Genomic DNA, 24,454 nt, shown 5'->3' with positions numbered 1-24,454 from the left:
ACTGCCTTTAAGGTGTGCTGTAATACCTCACTTGGCTAGCACACAACTTGTGTAACTCCAAGTGGAATATTCCTCTTGAAGATTGCTCCTTTTACTTGTATTTCTAGAACTGTTTCATTTTCATACAAAATTTAAATCTTGACATGCTTAGAAACTTACATGTATAGTAATTATAAAAATGTATTTGTAGTAGACATATTGTGGTCATTATTAACATGTGTATCATTATTAACTTTTCATATATATGTATACTTCATATACACACAAACACATAAAACGTGTGTATTTAGTTATGCATGTATGTATGTATTTATGTGCATTTATGTGGGTTTGTACTTGGTAGATCCAGTTGTTTACAGAAACAAGCCTTCCTTCATATAGCATTCTAATGAAGTATTAGACAGTTTCTAATTTTTAAACACTGAAAACTGAGGAAAATGCAGGAGAAACTCCTGTAGTAGCAGATGTGGTGGTATACTTCCTGAAAGGGCAATGTGGTCTGCTGCTTTAGTTCTGATAGGAGATGCCATTATGCATATATATTTCTCATATTGGTTAATGGATAAAGCACTGTTGGCCAATAGGAAAGGAAGATAGGAGGGACTAGGAGACAAGGAGGAAAGAGGAAGTAGGGAGGAGAGCCAAGATGGAGAGTCTGGAGAAAGCAGTATGCCGGCCGGCTCCCCGGTAAGAGAAATACATAGATCAGCAGAAATTGGTTAATACTTAAGACAGAGCTAGCCAATAAGAAACAAATACCTGGCCAACAAAATTATATCTAATACAGAGTCTCAGTGTGTTATTTGGGGCTGGCGCAGCGGCGGGACAAGACCAGGCGGCGGGAAGAAAAACCGTACTCCTTACATAGTTCTGTGCTGTCTGTGGTTTTATTCAATTTCAAAGAGCACCAGTGAAGGCTTCATCATTCCACTTCAACTACAAAAGTCTTACGTAAACACCCTTTTAACAAATTACAAGTAATTATTCAGTTTGAATCTTAGCAAAAACTCTCCAATAGAAGATTAAAATCTGAAAAAGTTGCTTTCAATGATACCCTTTATATTTTTACAGGTCAATAGGTTTTCCAACTGTCTTTGTAGTTACCTACTTCTCATTTCCTGTACATGGGGTGACAGAAAGGGATCATGACATCCCACCTGGATTCCAGGTTTTCCAAGTTTTACCTCTTGCCCTTAATGTGATTGTCCTTGGAGGCTTTCTGTTTAGTATCCCATTACCTCATTTCCCAGCACCTGAGGTGCTCTTGTTCTGCTGTTGAGCAGAGACAAGATAGAGATATTATGGAGGGTATCAGAAAACTCTGCCCAGTCCTGGGTGGCAAAGATCAGTAGGTTCCATCTTGATGATTTCTCTGGACCCAGAACATTATCGGATATTTTCTATTCATGATTAAATTGGACTTCATGCCTTAAAAATTCCTGATAGTATTTTCATTTGCTATCTCCTGAAGGATGGGAATATATGTCTACATCTTTTCCTCAAAATAAACAAACAAACAAATAAAAGTCAATGAAATACTACAGCAAATTCAATATAAAATGTTTGAGGCAAGCCAGAAGATATGGGACATCATATCTCTGCAATTAATGTTACAAGGTTTATGAAGTCTACAAGAATTTCAACTTTCATTTATCATTTCTTATTTAAACAATTGTCCTAACATATACAAATCAAAGCCATTATACAGAATTAGACAGCTGCTGGCCCATATTGTCAGTTTACCTGTACTAAAATATGGGTTTTACATTCATGGTGCCCTGGGCATCAGACTGCAATCTGTTTCTTATTTGTCCTACAGCTTTGCCCCATGAGGATTTTTATTCCCATTTTATTCAAAAAAGAAATTAATGGTCATGTATAAGGTCACTAAGATGAAGGACCAGAGACCTTTAAAATATGCAATGTTAATTTTTCATTTAATCAGAAGAAAACCCACATTGAACAAGTGGCTAGTAGTTGTCTAAAAGATAATAAAAGCAGAGTAGAGAATTTAGAATGAGGAGAACAGTTTGGGATCAAAATATGGACTTATGTTCTTAATTTTACAGCACAGTGTGGAAGGAAACAAATGGTTATGTCAAAGAGCTCTTCCTTGTATAACACTTTCCCTTGTGCAAAGGATGCTTTGTGTAAACTATCTAATTAAGTCACACTGATTCTCCAGTACTTGGATTTCTGGCACAGATGATTAGATTAAGGAACTATAGTACGGGATAAAAATGATGAAGTTGAATTTCATATAATCAGGATGTTAAAGTGCTTGGTTTTTAATAAAATGCTCCATTCAAGAGAATTTGTATGTTCCCCTGTTTGTGGATGTGTGTGCACAGACCTTCTTTACATAGAAAATTGTTGAATTAGTTTATTTTTCTATCATCATTGAACCCATCAATCAAGTAGCAAAGGAAACATGTCCAGCTTAGTAAGAATTTTGGTGGTGGGGCAATAAGAAAAAATATTTATTTTAAAAATGATCTTTTTTAAATCTAGTGTGTTTTAGGGATAAAATTTTAGCTATATCTCAGTAAGCCATACATTTTCTTTGAGAGTCATTATATTTATAAGACTAATACTTACTGAAAGGAATGGGACATCTGTAATCTATGTTCATCCTATGGGTTATTTAAATATATATTTTATGAGATATGGTTAATAAGTATAATAGAGATCATAAAGCAATGAGTTAGAGACTTCCTGAATTGAAATTGCTGAAGTGAAAGAAATTGACTCAATTCAAATCATCTATTTTAATCATTTCATTTTTATTTCTCTTACAAAATAAATCATCCGTGGTAAAATGCATATCAACCATGGAACCTGGATTGAACATTTTCCTGGAAGTGTGTCAATGGATGTGATGCATATTGGTTCACAATTAGATTCAAGTTTTTTTTTAATCTGTATTCTTGTATAATTACTCATTTTAGAATCTGAATTTTTGTGTTCATAAATCAAAAGAACAACTACCATAATTTAATGTGCTCAAAGTGGTTTACCAGGCATTTTGGGAACTATAGAGATCTCCAAATTCAAAGCCAGAATCGGAATGAATAAAACTCATCTTGAGCAAAGCATTGAGGCTTGGGCTTGATATTCTGTCATTCTGGAGGCTGAAGCAAGAGACTTCAAGACTTTAATATGACAATTTCTGCATCCAAGTTATGTGTTTGTTTACCACACCTTTCATGACCTCCCCTTTTCCCCATTTCACCCACACTCTGGCCTCCTTCCTCCTCTTCAACACTCCCCATTCTGCTTCCATGACTGGCCTGGCTTGTTTCCCTTAACATCATAATCTTTGTATCCACTCATTGTCTTATAGCTTTCATGGTCTGTTTTTCTCAATAGTTATATAATACTCAATATCATACTGTCTTTGTTCAACCACTGACAGGCACCTGGGATGATTATATTACTCATCTGTTTTGAGCAGAGTAAGAACTTGTATGCAGTCATCTCTATTGTTCACTGACTTTCACTCACTTGGTAATATATTGAAGAAGATTACTACTAAATCATATTACAGCCCTCATTTTAATTTGTGAGGTAACTTCTACCATGAATTCCCTTGAGGCTGTACAGGCTCATATTCTGTGTATGTGGATTCTTTTTTTAGCCACCCTAGCCAACATTTTTTCTGGATTTGTATTGCTTTTAATTGTATGGGTGCCTATGTGTATGGTATGTATCAGTATTCAGGCATCTGTACTGGTCTGTTTTGGGGGTTCTGATAGGATACACCTTCAGCTGTAGCCACTAAGAGCACCACCTGTGACTAATCACTATATTCCCATTTAAAAGGACCCTGCCAATCTCCATTCCCCTCTCTCTCTCTCTCTCTCTCTCTCTCTCTCTCTCTCTCTCTCTCTCTCTCTCTCTCTATCTGTGTGTGTGTGTGTGTGTCTTTCTCTCTTTCTGCCCCTCTTTCATCTCTCCTGCTTCTCCTGTCCTTGGAGGCTGTTCTCCCACCTCACCTTCTCCCTTTTCACAGTCTTTTTCCCTTAATAAAAACCCCTCTGCTTGGATTCTGATGCATGGTGTCTTTGTCTCTAGAGTCACTTTTCTTAAATCACAACAGTGAGAGTAGGAGCCATCAGATCACCCTAGAGCTAGGGTATAGACAGTTGTGATTTGGATGAAGTCATTATTGGGAAATGATTTTTGGTCTTCTACAAATTTAGTACAGATTTTAAGCCCTGGGCCATTCTTAATAGGATTAGATAGAGTCTCAATGTGGTTTTGACTTTTAATTTCCTGAAATAAATATCATGAGCCATTTATGCCTCACAGATTCATCTGTTCAATTTGCCCACAATGATTTTTTAAATGTTTTTGAAATTTTCATACATTCTGGATATTTATTCTCTATGAAGTAAATAACTAGCAAATGTTTCCTTTCATTCTATAGGCTATACCATTACCAGAGCCTTTAAATTTGGTGCAACACCATTATAGGTTCTTGTTACTATGTACTCAGCTATTGTCCTATTCAAGAAAGGGTTGACTATGTTTATATCATGAAGAATTCAACAACTGTTTTCATCTAAGTCAAAATGTCATGTTTTACATTAAGCATAACGATCTTCAGAAAAAATATTATGTTTAAAATGCCATGGCTATATGGGTTATTTCATAAAGCTTGGTTTTCTTATCTATTTTGCTAGGTATATTACAATTTTGATAAATATGTTTATCAACAATTACTACATTGTACTGCTGGTATAGCTAATAGGATTATATGTAATTAGAAAAAGAAGTCTAGATCTTAAATTCAAGAGTAAATTCGCATAGGGACTGGGGAATTTAGCTCAGTTGTAGGGCACTTTCCTAACAAGCACAAGGCTCTGGGTTGAGTCCCAAACACCAAGAAAAGAAAATGAATTAATTTGCATAGAACATTGGATATTGTAAATGTTCTGATGTTAATCATAATTGTGGTATAGGGAATCATTTTAATGTTTATTTATGTTATTTGGAACATACGATTTTATCAAAAGAAATTGTAATACCCAGAGTTAATTGATAAGTATTCTAGTGTAAACCTAGAGTCTTAAATCTTTACAGTTACCATAAGGTAGATTGAACACACATGCATGTGTAATTCTATAGAGATGAAGAATTTTCCAGGACTTTTTGATAAAACATGGGTTTATAATCTGGAATAGTCTTTAGACAAACCCATGTCACCTATAATTCCTAAGTTACAAATAGGAAATTAATGTGCCAAATGAAATAGCCCCATGTTTAAGGAATAGCTCCACTAGAAATAGCAGAATGAATGGTAAAATAATTATATAACCAAATCAGGCAACTGTGGATATTTAATGTTAGCTAAGTACCTAAAGGAATGGTTGCATTCTATATTTCAGAGGCTGTGTCCAAGTTCTATTGTTTTATTTACTCTACCCTTTAACAGGGTCATAGTCTTAATATTTCCTTGCTCATATCAAACAGGAATTGGTTTCTAGGCTGTCTCTATTATTTCTGAAAATTGATGTTATTTTGAAAAATAATAATTGTGATTAAAGTAAGTCTATGAAACAGCATTAGTTCTCATGGGCCTCTTAATTAAGTGATCAGTGGGAGGTTCTCCCATCTTCACCAACAGGAATCTCAGGATTTCCACTGAAACAGACAAAATAAATGTACAGAAAAATATTTCAGGATTTAATACATTGCTTCATTATAGATGTTTATAAGGACAGTATTTTGCAGGATGGTTGTAAGATGCATCAGAATTTGCAATTATGATTTTATGGGAGAAACAAGTGAGTCATTATTGACCACATTCTCATGGCTTTTACTTGTAGAAGAGGACTTACTATATTTTTCTCATAAGTTCCCAAATTTAGTAGACAAATAATCCTTCCCTTACAAATAGGCCTTATTCAAGTATTGTATGTCATGAATCAGAGAAATGATTCCATACATAAGAATCTAGAGATGTTTTTAATATAAACTCTTAGTAGACTATTAGCAAACCAAGCTGGTCTGCTCACATTGCAGAAGCTAACATGGAGGAAGCAAAGGCTGATGGGAAAGAAAATCAAGCCAAAAATCACAAGGAAAACACTATGAGGTGATGTACAGAAAACATGGTTCCCCTAAATTGACCATGTTAAGGAACATGGATATGTGAAGGTACTTGAATTATGATGAAATGGGTGCAACAAGTAATGAGCAGGTAGAATACTCTAAGGCAACTCTGTCTCTTTGAGATGTGTTTCTTGACTTTTGACCTCACTTCCGGGGTATTGCCATTCTTCTTGGCTTCCTGTGGACTGGATAACATCACCTTCTGTTCTTAGAATGCAGAGTATGCATTGTGCTCATTGATAAGGGCATAAAGAAGGGTTTCGTACTTCCCAAAGATATCTGAACGTGTTTCTATTCAACTGAAGAAACACATTGTATCAGTTAATCATTGAGATGTGACTGTCAATAAAAAGGAGAGGGCTCAAAGGTCATCCTATTAAAGATAAGTCTCAGAGTCATATTTTATTAATGATAAATTAATATATGTTTTATCCACAAAATTCCAGTAAGGTATGAAATGCTTAACTAAATCCTACCCTTAGTGTCTATGGTATCATTCACTAACAGAATATATGACTTCTCTGTAAAATGAGAATACTATATAACTTACTCTCTGAGGCTTTTATGATGATTGAGTAATCACTTGCAAAATTTATCAACCCTTAGACTATAGTCGTTACCAGGTAAGTGCTCTAATATAGACACAGGATTGTCTCCAAATCAGTAGTCATTCTGATTTTCATTGGTGGCATTATTGATTTCCATTTCAGCATTCCATTTCAAGCTCTTTTAAGCTATATTTAGCTTTTATCTCTATGATTTCTTGCTTCTGAATCTCTGCCATTTGTCTAGCACTATAGCAAAGAGGATACCATTATTGAAAAGTTGACCCCTTGTGTCAAGAAGGTGCCCTATTAGGTATTTTAGAGCCTACAGCAATGGGGAAAACACTGGCTCTCAGCAGAGCTTTGCTTAGTCTCTGAGCAGGAGTTAAGTGCAGTACTTAAGTAAATGTAAAACTTGATGTTTTTAGTTGTGCTTCATGGTGGATCTGACTAGGAGCAGCTAAGCAATGAGGTAAAGTTGAAGAAAACAGAGCAAGAATTGTAGATGTTCTGGACAAGAAGGATACTAGGACAGATCCTGCCTATTGATCTTCCAGCTGCAACATGGATGTAAAATGTCTTTGATGGATGGTGGGGCTGAGTCAATGCCCTCCTGAAGGAGAGGAATCAAACAAAAACCACATGTACATTCCGTGGTGATTGTGTCAGATTTCCTTGTTAGTGTCACAACCTTGGGTGAGTGTCACTGCAAGCAAAAGAAATGTTCAAATTAACCAATAATCTCTTCAAATATTAAGTTACTAAAGGAATGGATGCAATAGTTTCACTTATAGAAAGAAATTTCACATCGTTTTTGCCACATTATCAGACTACCTTATAGGATACATTGGAGAAGAGGCAATAATGGTTCAATGGAAAATACCTTGGCCAATATTTCTTAGCTCTGCATACCCCTTGTCCTCTATTTAATCCTAAACTCATGTCAGTATTTCAAATATTGATGAAGTGACCACTGGACCCATTTTTATTTTCCTCTGTTTGATGCAGACACATTATCAAACTCTTCTATCACTGCCTGTTATTAATACTTATCTCTTTAATCAGTATATTAGGACAAGAGGGCCTACTTTACATGTAGAGGCCAAGAAAGCCCAGGCTTTGACTTCTAAAACTCCAGATTATTTGGATCCCACTTTATCAATCAAGTAAATTACTGAGTTTGCATCTTGAAAGACATATGACTGCTATTATGGAAAGAATATATTCTGAAGCTAGAACACTGGGCTTCAGTTACTCTTTGTTAGATCTTGTGTTGCATGAGATTAAGAATTTGATCTTGGGACCCTTCAATTAGAAAATATAAGTATTTGGACAATATTTGGTGTTGAATTTAATATGACTTTTATGGAGTCAGTTTCCAATATGAAAACAAAGCTTTTCTGTTGGCATTACAATTTATCTTCATTAGAGCTAATGATACTGAATTAAAGAACTATACTATTTTCTTTGTGTTACTTCTGTAAGTATTAAAAACCTTTACTTAAACAATGAACTAGAGGGAAAATAATTCATACAAATTTCAGTTATTTTAAAAGTTCCTGGTTATGTTTTCAGTCTGTGGATCTGGAGGGAATTATTGTTTGTGCCCATAGCTTTTCTTATTTTCATCCTAAGTAATCATCATTACAGCTAAAATCTGCAATCTATTCCTTTCACTGATCTAAGTTAATATGTTTTGTACTTCCATGAATTTCTTGTCCCATCTATGGTGTCTGTTATGTTGTCTTGTCTCAATTTACCCTGTATTCTCCTAATTGTGTGGACTGTTTTTATAAAGGTCTTCCTAGCTGTCACATTGTTTTGGTCCACCAGGTTCTGCTAACACATTCCTGAGACTGCAGACTTGCATTGGATCTCAATTCCTACCCCAACTCTATCCCCAGAGACATCACCCAGGGCCAGGTGATTATCATCTCTCACATGAACTGTTTCAATTACTTGCCAAGGGTTTTCCCCAGATAAAATCTATTGCTTTTTATACACTACATGCAACTGCCAGAACTTTCTTAATAAAATACAGATTCTATCCAGCTGCTTATCTGTATTATGATCTCCTGACTCAAAGGGATGATGGCCAAAGGTTATATGCTGTTTAGTGCTCAACCCCTGACTCACATCTCCACATCAGACCTTAGTTCTTTAGTTACTACTTCAGAAAACATGGCATCCTCTAGGCAAACTTTTGCTCATTTCCTCTCACCTAAAACCATGCATATATATATATACACACACACACACACACACACACACACACACACACTATATATATATATATATATATATATATATATATATATTTTTTTTTCAGGAATGCATCCTAAAGTTGCCCATTAACACTAAGCCAGGTCCTCCGTTCATTGCTCAAGACCTTAGGAAAATACATTCATTAAAATGCTCAGAATTTTTTGAATACCAGATCAATAAAAAGATGGACAAAATTAGTTTAACAATGAATGAAAATGTATGTTTAGAACAATGGTTGCAGAAATCACCAATGTGTATTTTAGGCTTTCTCCTATATGTTTAGACTGAGAAAGTATCCCTCTATGTGGGATGGGCTCCCAAAATCCATTTGTATACTAGAGATAAATACTGGTCCATTAATAGAGGCCCCATAAACTGCCCAGTCCTAACTAATCCCCACATTCAAGGGGACTGGGTCAGTCCTATGGTGGTTTCTCAGCGATCAGACTAGGGTGCATGCGCTTCCCCTTGTTCAGGTCAGCATGCACTGATCATTTGCTTGGACATCTTCTGGGGCTCTATTCTCTAAAGGTAGGGACAAATTAATGTTCTTCAATTGAAATAACCATTACTTGTGGCTTTCTACTGTACTTCTTGCAAGCATTATATACATGAACATTTTGTACACTTTGAAAGTCTGTTCCAGCCCAAATGGTCTAAGCACCATTCATTCTATCTGTATCTTCCATGGTGTCCACATGTTATGGACAAGCAGAAAATACTTGCTGATTAAGTGGCATTAATTTGAAATAGCCAAAAGTATCCTAGACAATTTCATCTTCCTTTATGCTCTTCACTGATATTCAGGTAAAAAAAATGTGGCAATAGTGGCAGAGATTAATTTTAGATGTTTCTATATTTAAAACATAATTAACTTTCATAAGAATTAATTGAGAAAACACTAAGATTATATCAAGACAATTATAAAATTTTACATATAATGTCTATAAAATAAGGGTAATGAAACAAACTTTCTATGAAATTAAATGGATAATTAAAAGATAAATATTTCTTGTAATAATAGTAATACAGTGTGAACATCTGATATAAAATATTTCACTTGAGGTTCCAAAGTAGGGACTCATGGATCTCTCTGGGAAGGTAAAATAGAGGACATATCTCAGATGGACATGAGAGATCTGGTTGGAGGATGGATAAATTGAAAGCTGAGTGGATAGTAGGTGCATTTTGGGGTCAGATAGAAACCTGGTGCAAGGGAAACTTCCAGGAATCTACAAGGATGACCTGGGAAAATACTCTTAGCCATACTGGGTACACAGCCTGAATTGGGCATCTTCTGTGAACAAGCAAAATGTCCAGTGCGAGGAATGTCACACCAACCAGCCATACAAACTTTGACCTGCATTCTGTCCTACTCCTTGGGATGTTGCTGGGGTAAGGGTGGTACAAAGATTGTGGGAGTGATCAACCAATGTTTGATCCAGCCTAAGACTTATGCCATGAGAGTGAGCCCACCCTGAACATTGCCTAGAGTGCTAGGACCCAGAATCTAGATGGCCCAGAGACCTAGTATAGAATCAAACATGATTGAAGAAAAAAAGTCAGTGTAATGATGCCTAATGATATTCTACAATACTCATATATTGGTACCTATCCCAGTTGTAATCAGAGAGGTTTCATCCAGCAACTGATGGAAACAAATACAAAGACTCTCAGCCAAATATTAGGCTGAGCCTTGAAAACTGCTGAAGAGAAAGTGGAAGGATTGTATGAGCCAGCAGTATTAAGATCATCACACGAAACCCATAGAAACAACCTTCACCACAGTAGTATAGAATATTATTTTATTATCTTTTCTTGTAGTTGTTACCCTCTTTTCCCTTCTCCATCCCTAAACAACCACTTTTTCCCTTTCAATCATCACTACACTTGAGTCAGAACAAGTGTTTAGTGACTGAATATTTTTCCTCATCAGGCTTCAGTGTTAACTCATACCAGAGCTTCTAGCAAAACTTCATTCCTTCTTATGTCCAAACAGTATTATCTCATAGATATATAACTTTGTTTATTCATTCATCATTAATATATCTGAGTTGTTTATGTCATTTGGCTTTAGTACACATCACTGATTAGCATCCTTATCCATGTTTCTTTATGATGTGTTCATGTCTCTTGGGTATATACCTCTGAGTAGAGCTATTGGGATATGTGGAGGCTACTTTCCTTTTGCTACATAGCTACCACAGAGTAATACATGCATCACTTGAAACATGATAAAGGAGGCAGTGGCATAGAATACATCTCTTAATTGCCTTTAAGTAATGCAGTTGAATTGGGAAGACATCCATTCATTCCTTGGCTTGATATTGTATATTCTTTTCCATCTGCCTTCATCTCACAGCCCCAGATATTGAAGCTTAATATTTCTAAAATATATACAGATGAGGATAATATTTCTTAGCTAGGTAGAGATAAAAGAGCAGATTTTATTTCAGAGGAAAAAAAAAAGCATTTATTTGGAAGGCTTTATTAGTGATTCAAACATCAGCATGTTGAATTATAGTATTCCATGAGCCCCAAAAGAAGATAAAGGTTAAGCTACACTCCATACATTTCATACTATATTAGAAAAATGTGTACAGATATCTCACAGGATGTGCACTGGGATTCTCTCCAGGCATAACTTTGTGCCTGTAGATAGTGTTTTGCTGTATGGCCACCTCTGGACTACTCTGCCTTCTATGGCTGGACAGTTCAGTGAGGACCTGGATTGATGTGCTGATACAGACCCTGCTTGCTTCCATTACAAGATCTCTGTAGGCTCTTTCTCTCCCAAAGCTCCTATCTTTCCAAATATTGTGATTCTATTACATTGACATTCAACCTCACTTTCTAGAAATTGTGCTTTCTTCAGGTTTCTCTGGAGTTTCCTTCCTCTCATGTACAAAGCAGGTGGAAAAATGGGTCTAAACTCTAAAAATCTCAGAATGTGTCCTGGAAAAGTCACTGTGGCCTGAAAGGTGAAGTTAGAGCAGTGCTTCATGTAATCCCCCAGAGGTCTAAGGGTTGGACTATGGTAGCAACAGAGTTCTCATTCCGGAACCTGTGCAAAAGCTATATTTGCTGTCCACAGAGATTTAAAGGCAGAGATAAAGTTAGAAAATTACTAATTATTTTATAAGAAGATTGTTTTTACATATGCAGATGTGTCCATGTACCCCACTATATAGGAAGTGTAAGAGGATAGTAGAGAGGAGAGGAATAAAGAAGGTGGTTTGAGGAAATCATGGCCATGTCTTTCTCATTTCAAAGATGGGGCCAAGAAGCCAGGAGGTATCACATAACAATGGCTCCTGAAATTTGGAAGATATTCCAGAAAAGATTCTGGCTTATTAACTCCAATTGTACCTCAAAGAAACTATTTTCAGAACTGGTGTCTCTATAAACCAAAGCTAAAGGCATCTCTTTGGTAGAACAGCAAGAGGAAACTGATGCATGTGTTTCTTCTCTTTGTCTCTTTAGTATATTCTGTTTTACCATAGATTTGTAGGCCATGAGCTCTGAGTTCATATCTTTCTTCTAAAAAGAATATAGTGAGTCACGTATATTTGAACTAAGTGCTACAACACAGTGTAATCATCAGGGGCAGAAAGCTAAATCTAATATGGTTAAATAAAGAGGACTAGAAAAAGTAATCTGTGTTGTAACGCCAAAGAAAAATAATGCTGAGCAACCTGAGAAGATCTGGAACCACCCTGCCCTCACCATCATCTGCCTTCAAGTTAATTTCTCCACCCTTTATACACAAAGCTGTTGCTGTATTCATTTCTGATGTAGATCAAAGGCTCCCATTGCTTCTATTTTTGTCCCATCTCCAAAAGATAGTGCTTTCAACAACAAAAAAATAAGAACAAACAAAAAAACTAATCCAAAACAACAATTTTGTCTTTATGTAACTTTAGGTAGACTTTGCTACCCCTTTGGATTTATGATTTCAGAATATACTGTAGCTAGTATCATAACTGATATTACACATTTGTTTGAAAGGTATGCTGTGATCAAATTGTCACAAATTTTAGTAATGTTTGTCACTTATTAAACAAAAGTTTGCTGTTTTATTCAACAGATGTAGCAGAAAGGTAAATAACCCCTGCATTATACCATTGGCAGTTTCCAAAGTAGACACAGAAAGTCTTTTCGGAATGGAATAGTGAATATTCTGGGAAAGATTCAAAGATTCCATTAAAGTCTGCCTTACATCAGAATGTGAAAAAGTTGGGCCTGGTGTCTCCTTAGCCAATGGAAGGAAACATCTCATTTGTAAAATATGATACCTATATGTTCTGTGTTCATTCACCATGGCATTTGGAAATTGCTTCCATGTCTGGCATGGATTCCTCTTGTTTATTTGTACTTAAAAATGTATGCAAGCGTAAAGGGTAAAATCTCAGTATACTAATAGGCTGGCTTCTGACAGGTAGTCTATTTTCCAAGCATTACTATGTTGGAAATAATTGATGTACAAGCATGATTATGGGTTACTACTTAGAAGTTTAGTACTATAAAAAGGTTCCACAAAAGATTGTACCTACCAAGGAATACTTCTTGTCACTTGTCATTGAGCTCCTATGAAACAGCAACATGAGTATAGCATTCCCTAACATAATGGCCCCTTGGGAAACTAATGGGGTGATGTGAGGGAGAACGTCTTGCATTGTGGGTGCAGGCTGACTCTCAGTTTGGCTTCTGGCATCATGCATGCCTACTTCCTGTCTGACTAGCCATCTGTGCAAATCATATGCAGTGTGATTTATAAATCTGTCTGGAAGAGAAATTCAGTTACAAGGTAGGAACTGTTAACAGAAGTGAACAAATGGCAGAAAAGGGTGTTGAAATGTGAAATAGCCCACTCCAATTAAAACCCCTGCGTCTACATGAAATTAACCTATTCTTGCTAAAATTCTTAAGTTTTACATTTTAATATTAACTTGTATGTATGCATGTGCCTACATAAGTTTATGTTTGCCTCTTGCATGTGGGTGCCTGTGGAAGCCAAGAGAAAGCACTGGAGAAACAGGTCCTTGAGAGCCACACAACCTGGATACTGGAAACAGATCCCAGGTGTTCTACATGAGCAGTAAGTGCTTCTGACTTCTGAGACATATTTCCAGGTTCAACAACTAGAGTTCTTTCACCATGAGTTTTGCTTTTGAATCTAGAAACTGGCTAGGTACTTCTGAGATTAAGATCAAGTGATGGGCTTGTGATCATATTTTGGGCTGTGAATGTTTGCCTTTTGCAACTCACAGAACACTCTGTTGAGAAGTTGTTCGCCTCTCCAAGAAACTGACAAGAATTTATAGTACAACATGATTATAATTTGGTTTGCTGAATTGTAGCTGAGACTGGTTGCAGTTGCTAACAGTTCCAGTTGGATATGGATGACACTGCTAATGAAAAAAATCTTTCAAGAATCTCATTGGTTTCCTACTATGTCATTCTAACACAAGAACTGAGAAGCCTGAGGACTAACCCCTTTCACAGTTGTTTGTGTGGTAAAACAAATATGAAAGAAATATTTATAAACAATACTGGCTGCTGAGCTAAAAGTTATATTACTGTGAACAATGAGGCAATTTAGAGAATATCTGTGAGATGTTTGGGAAGGGAAAAACAAGAATAATGCCATAAACATAACTACTCTGGCATAATAAACATTGTAATGAACCTGACTAATTCTGCATTTTTAAGAAGTATACTTTGATTGGGGGGTCTTACAAATAAAATTAATATTAATTCTGAAAAGAGCAGCAGGAACTGCATCTGGTGGTACAGAGGAGTACCAAAAAGAATATTTAATGCATTATCCACTTAAGGTACTCTAAATATAATTACTGGCATTTGTCCAGCTAAAGAAAAAGGAGTGGGAAAGGAAACTGCATAATGCTAATGCTTATTTTAATTAGGTAAAACTGTGTGGTTCAATGAAGCATGTCAGTCTGCATATGAGCCCCATGTTTATGGGAGAGTTATTGGTGACAAAAATGTGGATCATGTGAATGCCTGAAAGCCACTATTTTATCTTCCATTCATAATTTCCTACAGAGCTTTTAATGTGTAAGTTATTACCAAGAAGGAGTAAGAGACTAAGACAGAAGGGTCTTCTTATATTTTGTATTCAAGAAGGATGATGGACATCTACTCAAACTATGTCTGAGGAAGATCTAAAGCATTGGCCATTGCAGTAACTATCTTTGCTTGCCCAAATGCTAGCTATATACACATAAGTGTAAACACTATATATATGATACATTAAGAGGAAAAAGAATAATTTCCACAAAGCATTTGAAGTTATAACAGGCTATTTGCAGCTCAAATATTATTTCACAATAATAATCAGCTTTATTTCCAGTGGCCCAAGGGAAAGTGCTTTTAAAACATTTACTGAGGACTTATAACTTCCAGTTTTTAATCTGATTTCCCATAATTTATAACATTAAGCTATCACCATTCATACAACAGCATTAGGAAGTGTCTTAACAAGGAGAACCCTAAGAGAGATATGCATGGTCCCCCAAAATAGGAGAAACTGACAAGATATCCTGAGCAAATTAGGAATATGAGGAAGTGGGATAGGGTATTAGGAGAAAGAGGAGGAAAGAAGAGGAGGAGGGGGAGAAAGATATGAGGGAGCAGGAAGACTGAGTCAGGGGAAGAATAGAGAAGAGCAAGAAAAGAGATACTATAATAGAGGGAGCCATTATAGTTTTAAAGAGAAATCTGGTTCTAGGGAATTGTACAAAGAATTCCTAAGCAATAGTGAAAAGGGTATACTAGATGCCCTTCCACTATAATGAGATTGATGACTACCTTATATGCCATCCTAAAGCCTTCATTTAGTAGCTGGTGGAAGCAGAATAAGAAACCCACAGCTAAACACTGAGGCAAACTCCTGGAATCCAGTTGTAGAGAAGGAGGAGTGATGAGCAAAAGGGTCAAGACCAGGCTGGGAAAACCCACAGAAACAGCTAACCTGAACACAGGGGAGATCATGGACCCCAGAATGACAGCTCAGAAACAGCATAGGACAAAACCAAGTCCCCTGAACGTGGGTGTCAGGAGACCTGAGAAGTCTATGGGGTCTCTGCCAAGGGAACAGTATTTATCCTTAGTATACAATTGGACATTGGGAGCCCATTCTCCATAGAGGGTTACTCCCTCAGCCTAGACCCATGGGGGAGGGTCTAGGCCCTGCCCCCAAATAATGTGAAAGACTTTGATAATCCCCTGTGGAAAGCCTCACCATTTTTATGAAGCAGAAGAGGAATGGGATAAGGATTGGTGGGGGCATGGGAGGATGGGAGGACGAGGGATCTAGGAATTGATATATAAAATAAGATTGTTTCTAATTTAAATGAAAAAAAGGAAGTGTTTTAAACAGATTGGATGGAGGAAAGAAAGAGATATTGTATAATGCCTGAGAGAATAGAGTTTCATATAGTTCTTATTCCCTTTTTTGAATGATTAGTTCATGTGTTTTACTCTTTAATTTTGATTATGGTGAAAATTAGCTATAACCCTTACTTTATAAATATAGCTGATTTGGGATGTTATTAAAGTTCAAATAGAGCATAATATTTCCCCAATATTTCAGTGTCTTTAGCGAATCTAACATATATATAGATATAGATATGTAGATATATAGATACAGATATGTACAACATCATAGGCTAAAAATATGAACAGCGGTGAATGTAAACAAAATAAAATGGATCTAAAATCCTGGGGAACTGAGAGATATTAATGATTGCAGAAAATAAATAAAATAAAAATAAAGACATGACTAAACACCAAAATCTCTCAAGAGAGTACAAATCATGATTATTTAAGGTAATTCTGGCTCAAAATAAAGGTCATTTTATAAGTTTTTAAAGGTTAATTTTTATTTAAATTTAAAACAAACTTATTTTACATACTAGGCCCAGTTTATTCTTCCTCCACCCCCCTCTTATGCACCATACCAATGTCCCATCCCACCCCTTATCCACTCTTCAGGGAGGGTGAGGATCCCATGGGGGATCACCAAAGTCTGACACATCATTTGGAGCAGGACCTAGGCCCTCACCCCTGTATTTAGGCTGAGAAAGTATTCTTCCCATAGCTCATTCTTGCACTAGAGATAAATGTTGGTTTCACTGCCAGAGGCTCCATACACTGCCCAGGCCTCTGAACTGACATCTACATTCAGAAGGTTTTATTTATTTATTTATTTTATTAATGTTTTTTATTTATTTAGTTAGTTAGTTATATCAGTTTTAGAGACAAGATTTCTCTATGTAACAGCTCTGGCTGTCTTGGAACTCACTCTGTAGACCAGGCTGGCCTTGAACTCATATACATATACATTTGGCTGCCTATGCCTGCCTATGCCTCTCAAGTGCTGGGATTCAAGGCATGCACCAAGTTTTTTGTTTATTTTTCTGTGTATGAGTGTTTTGTTTGCATGTATGTAGTGTATATTGTATGTGGAGCACCTTTGGAGGCTGAGAGGTGACATCAGAAACTGAGGACCTGGACTCATAGAAGGTTGTGCACTGTTTTTGTTTTTGTTTTGTGGGAGTTGTTGTTGTTGTTTGTTGTTTGTTGTTTGTTGTTTGGTTTTTTGAGACAGGGTTTCTCTGTATGGCTTTGGAGTCTATCCTGGCACTCGCTCTGTAGACCAGGCCTCACACTCACAGAGATCTGCCCGCCTCTGCCTTCCAATGCTGGGATCAAAGGCATGCCCCACCACTGCCCAGCAAAGGTTGTGCATTTTTACATTAGCTGCTAGCACTCAATTTTTGGCCCTCTGTAAAAACATCCATTGTTTTTATCTGCTAATATAGACTATTTTAAAGTGTGAATTAAAGAAAAACAGAACAAGTTAAAAGATACAAATGTGATTAAAAAAGAAAAAACAATTTCAAAACATTTTTGGAAAAAAGTGGTCAGAAGACAATCAAACTAGAGTGGCCATGTCTGTGATTTCTTTCCAAGAGAAAGAGGAGCAAAAATAATGAAGATAATCAATATTCAAAATGATAGTCTAGCAAAACTTTTAAAAATAGGAAAGAAAATCATATCAGTGTATAGTGAAGGTCTCCAAGATAACTAAGATTGAGCCAAATCAAGCCCTTGGAAAACAAATGAATTACAAGTGTACAGAACCAATTTTTAAGTATTAAAAACCACAAAATAACATTCAATTTTCTTCTAATTATACTTCCAGAGTCATTCATATTAAGTAACAATTGGTTTTGTGATTAGCAGGCAAGATCATATATCTGACATACTCATTCTGGGAAAGCTGAAGCAGGGGTATTTTTTACTTTCAGCCTAGTCTGAACTACATAATGAAAACTTGTATGAGAGAAAAATAAATCAAACTAAAATAATTATTAATCCTTACTAAACAACAATATTATGGGAAAGTTATTTTAGAATAAACAGATAATAGTAAATTATTCATCTGTGAACTGTACTGTGTCCTTTAAAACAAGATTAGAGATACAATGTAAAAGAAATAATATAATTTTCTAGCTTAAACATTTATAATCTTATTGTCATTTCTGTATATTATTGTTTTGGTGCATTATAAAGTATGTGATTCAAATTAGGCTATAAGAGAAAAATAAATTTAATTTTTTTGTAAGGGATTATTGAAGTTTCTTGTAAATAATATTATTTTAAATCGTGATGTAATGTAAATAGGCACATTATCATCCAGAGTTCTAGACAGTGTTGGGAATTCCACATCACCATGGGACTGCAAGTCAACCTAATGAACCTAATCACATTGTAATATGTGTGTATAACATGTTTATGCACATGGACACATACCAGGATACACACTTACATAACATGTCAGAGATCTCAGAGAATGTTAATTTTGCTAAATTGACACTAGAATGAAGTCTTCATCAATAAGGATGATGAACAACATAAAAATGTGATACTCACAAGAGCGTCTGCAGTTATTGGTTAACCTGGTTCCCAGATTAACATGGCTTCAAACTAGTCACTACTTAGCAGTTAAAGGCACCAACTGTTATAATAGAAAACACATTCAAATGTACTGTATTATCTTGAGCTCAGCTTTAACTTAAAGACTCCTGTCAAATCTGACAAGTTTGTATCAAGGTTTGTAAAGATATTTCACGGATTTCATCAAGCTTCTCATCAGGGTGGTTCAGTTAGTGAATCTTGACCTCACAGTTAGCATGACTTCTATAGAAATAAGCAGAAGACAGATAGTCTCTGCTATAGCTTCTATTTCCTCAAATATTCCAATTATGCATGTGATGCATGTGATTTCTCGCATTGGGATAATGTTGTACAAAAACTATATCCAAAGGAAGTCATAAAGGAATTTTCTAGTCCCCCCATCCTAAATTTCTTTATTACAATTACTAATTTCTAGGATACTCAATCACTACAAGCTATTTCTTTCATAACTAACCATATTTGTTCCAACAGAAAGTAAGCTCAGCCTGATTCAGCATGGATTCAACTATAGCTGATGTCAAAGCATCACAACTATCTGGTGACTGAGCAAGAAACACTTTTTTTAAGCATCGACAATAGAGATGATGAAATAGCCCCTCAGTTGATGCAGCTTACCAGGTGTCCAGAAGGCAATGAGTTTGAATCTCAGAACTGCATATGTTGGGATTTGTGGAGCACCACTCCCAGCAGGAAGTGGAGGCAGAAAGATCAGAAGTCCAAGGTCATTCTCAGCTATCTATCATGTTTGAGCACAGCCTGCCTGGGCTACTTGAAACCATTGTCTAGCTTGATCACTGCTAAAAAAAAGAAAAAAAAAGAGCTTTATATTCATTTTGAAAAATAAAATATTCAAAATAGTGATTCCTGTCCTGTTTCTATGCACATTTCATGGTATCCTTAAAGCCAAGCCTACATATTTATTTGATATTGCCTTTTAACACACATTGAACTACTGATAACTTTCATCTCTATCTATTTTTAGTAATCTAATAAATGATTAATAGACTCACTTCTAGGCTGCAATGTAAGTGGGTGTCAGAAAGGGGGCACTTTTCTGATAATACTGTCACTTAAGCCTTTGAAGGAGGCCCCCACCTACTAGTTTTCCCTGCTAGGCCTCCTTGGTATGACTTATCTTCTGATTCTGAGGATGGGTGACAAAGGAAAAAATCAGAGAAACAATTTAGCTGTGGTCTTTCTGAGGAGTATTCTTCAGCAAAACACCAGCGTTTACATGAGATGGTTCAACCAGCTGCACTGGTAAATATGCATTGTAACCACACACTGGCTTTTAATGAGATGCCCAACATTCAGGAAGAGAATGTTTCCACTTGGCACAAGAGAAAAGTGCTAACATACTTCAACTCCATTGCTTGACTTCTCTGCACAGAGATGGGAAATCACACCCAGCCAGTGACTGACCTAAGGGTCTCCTGACTTCAGGCCAACCTGTCCCCTGCCATTTCTGTATAGGGTCCTTAACAGTGTCCGCTTCTTGACCTGACCTGGGGCAGTCCCTGAGTGGAGGTGTTGGGCAGTTCAGCTGTTGAGTTGGTATGCCCTGTTACAGGATTGCCCAGGGAAAAGCCTCCATTCACCAGCTCTAAAGAACAAGAGTCTTTTCATAACCTCAATTACCACGAGGTCAATATACCACCCTGCATTTGTTAGTGGCTCTTGGACTGGCTAGCAGCAGCTGGAACTGAGAGGCTCTGAATCCCATTGAAACTGCCAGGAGTGCCTGTCCCTGCTGACAGTGGACACAGGGCATATTTTCTGATAATTGACTTTTTGAGCCATAAGTCCTAGGCCTGACTTGAACAAATAAAGCTTGATCAAGATTAAGCCACTATTAGTAATTCTCTTGGAATCTCTTAACAAGATTGTGTGTGTGATTTTGATGGGACAAAACAAATCTTAATTTCTTGACCAAAAGAGCTCAATTGTTTTAACTTTATTCATGCATTTTATTTTTATAAAGCATATTATAATTTTAAATATGTGCATTTAAGTTTGTTCTGAGATTCTGGCGTAAGAATTGAAAATCACCCTGAAACTGGCTGTACTGTTAATGGATTGAGGATCTCTTAATATTATCAGTGCTTTATGGTCTCCCGAGATTTCCCTGGAGGTCAAAACATGGAATAAAGAGAGTATTAAGAGAAAATGAAGGAAGTGATCCAGTTAGATTAAAAACCATACTGGGTCGATAAATATTACCTTAGAAAGTTTCACATCAAAAGTGAAAACAAAATCAAGTGACTTAACTCAAAGTCTCATATGGAAACACATTACGGAGACAAATGTGCTATGGTCACATCCACTTGAACGTTTATAATGTATTATAAACAGACACGATTTATGCATTAAGGAAGTTCTGTTTGATCTCCCCTGAGAATGAAAAGACTTTAATGGCGATTGCTTTAGTCTGACAGCTTTTTTGGGGAAAATCCATTAAAGCATGAAGAGATTCAGAAACTATCATTTTGAAATAATTTATTCTGGAAAAAAAAAAAGTAATAGGATGAAAAGCTTACCTGGAATTGCTTAAAGATTTAAGCAGGCATCTTCCACTGCCAATGAGACTCGTGTCTCTGCTCATGTCTGTAAGTTCTACAAATTCTTAGCACCGTTTAATTGTGGAGTGCAGAACTTTTGCTTTGGTAGCAAATTAAGTTCAGGCCTCCTCTTGACAGCCTTTGTGCAAAGCAATGAGTTGACACTTCTTGATTTACAAAAGTCTTCAAGGTCTTCTGCCATACTTCTTAGTCTTCTCTCTATGTTTTCTCATTCTTTTTGTTACTTCTTGTGACTGACAAGCAAAGACTAGTACACACCGAGCACACTTTTAAGGCAAATTACATGGCTGATACCTTGCAGTATATCTAGTATGGAGCAGCATTCAACATTTCCTATACAATTGAATGCCTAAAGTTTAGGGAAGTGAAAAAAAAGAAAAATAAATAATAACTGTTAATGTATTCAGAGTATGTGGCAATAAAAAAAACACTGGTGCGTTCTTGAGTATATCTGGAATATTTTGATAATTGTCTGTATAACTCTAGAGGTTTGACAGTATAGAATTGAGGCTCCATCATTCTAGACTCATAGTGATCAAATTAAATATTAAAAATAATAGTTCTGATAATACAAAGATATTGTGCAGGAGAAAATAATTTATTAATTTCACAAAGCTTTAGGTTTTCTACCTATGCAAATACAGCTTGGAAAAAATCATGCAAAAATAAGTGTGAGATTAATTCTTGTCATATAAATGAGCTTTACACTCAAGGGTACACCCATGATAGGATTTCTTCATAACAAAACAATATTAATTCTGTTTTCATAAATTGATTCCACTGGTTACATAAATATGTATGACAGACCCTGTTTTCTGTAAGATAAGACCATATGGAAACACTTAGATTAATAGAAATGGGTTAATATTTAAGGCAAATCTAGCCAACAAGAAACACTAATAACAGGCCAACAGCTTTATATTTTATGCGGTTTGCCAGGCTGGCAGGAAAACTGCTCTTAATAGAAAGGAGTATTGGAGATCAACCTAGAATGACTCTGAATCCTATATCCTGTTTTCTCTTTTGCCACAGATAGGGTTAGAAGTGACAGCAAGGGAATATCTTTTCCTCAGCTGGTAAAGTTTGAGATCTTTCAGCTTTGTTATAAAAATGCTTTAAGACACTTCTTATAGTCTTCATTTAAATGACTTCTAATTGATGAGTGGAAACTAAAAATTGAAATATTATTCAACTGTAAAGACAAATGAAATCAATAAATATGCAAATGAGTAGATGGAAAGGTAAAATACTGGACTAAATGAGGTAACCTAGAACCAGAGAGAACATGATTCATTTGGTATCTTGTTTGTGGGTCCTGGCTCTGAATCTTTGCATATAAGTATAGAATAAATACCAAGAGGATAAAATAGACTAATTTGTGGTGAAGGGATTCCAGAGGAAATAAGAGGGTTCATATTATTTGAAGAGAGAAGTGAGGAAAACTGAGGCTTCTACTTAGAGGGGGAGGAGAGAGATAAATACCAAAGAAACAGCAAGGAGGGAAAATCAACACTAAGGATGTCTAACAATGCCATAAGCCATTATATTATTAACAATCTACCTAAAAATAACTATAACACAAACACATATATGTTACATGCCTCATCTTGGATGACAATGCTAGATGGTAACTAGTAGATGGTAACTCTATATTGTTGAAAACACCATATATTTCAGACATAGGACCAGAAGCTTCCATGCTGGATCTTACCTGAAAACCACTTCCCTGATGATTAGTTTTTACGGTACCAGGAGTGCTCATTCAAGCTTCAAAAGGAGGAAAGCAACCAACAGTCTCACCCAGTTATGAACCTCAACAATGATCAATATGGCAAGATAATCTTCAGGATATGCAAATGGAAAATATACTTTAGTGGCAACCAACACCTCTCTAATTGAATTCAATATCCCAAACCCTTCGGCAAATAAACATCTCTTTGCAACCAATAGAGGCCTTTCCTGAAAATGACAACTGATTAAAGTAGATATATATCCCATTCCCAACTGATACTTCTACAACATAATTCCTGCACATAAGATTTATGGCTCACTTCAGAAGAGGGGGCAGAAAGATTGTTGAATCAGTGAAACAGAGTTTGCTGTGAAACTGGGTCTTCTTGAAATGTCAGATAATCTGAGTAGATAGAGTGTCACCTAAGGAAGACTGGAACAAAAACCATACCAGCAAAAATGCTAATATGGACCAGGATAGTTCATGGGGAGGCCTCAACCCTAGGCTACTATCTTTAGGCAAGTATGGAATGCTGAGAGCAGGAGAAATAATCTCACCCATGGAAAAGCACAGAATTGGTTATGCAATGCCAAATACATTTTACAGACTTAGCAGGGTATTTAGGAGCACACACACACACACACACACACACACACACACACACACACACACACACACACACACAAACACACAGAGCAACAACAACACTTTAAAAATTGGCCATAAAAGAGAACATGGGGACCTACATGGGAGGATTTGCAATAAAAGAAATGGAAGAGAAAAATGTGACTGTGTAATAATCTCAGCAATATAGTTTCTAAAGACATACTAAAGAATTAAATACCTAAACTCATCTGTCCCTCAATTTAAAAACATATCACAAATGTATGTGGTGAATAAGTCTGACTCTCAATTTGACTTGCATGATGAAGGTTTGAGTCACATGTGTGTTGCATGTACATGATAACAAGTTTCTAATGTCAGTGTATGATTTAAGCTACAACTTAAGGAAGAACACATAGTATCAATGTTAGTTTCCCATTGTATGACAAATGACACCAAGTTGAGTTTCTGAGTGCTGAGCAAACTGGTTTTATGTTCAGGGTCTCTCTAAGCTACAGTGATGATCTCTTTTCTAGTTCCATATGCTTGTGCCTGGGTCACTGTCAATCAACAGAATTAATTTCCTTGTGGTTTTGGGGATTAAAGTT

The sequence above is a fragment of the Phodopus roborovskii genome, unplaced genomic scaffold, assembly GCF_943737965.1.
Source record: "Phodopus roborovskii unplaced genomic scaffold, PHOROB, whole genome shotgun sequence".
Lineage (NCBI taxonomy): Eukaryota > Metazoa > Chordata > Mammalia > Rodentia > Cricetidae > Phodopus > Phodopus roborovskii.
Note: the sequence above shows the minus strand (reverse complement) of the source record.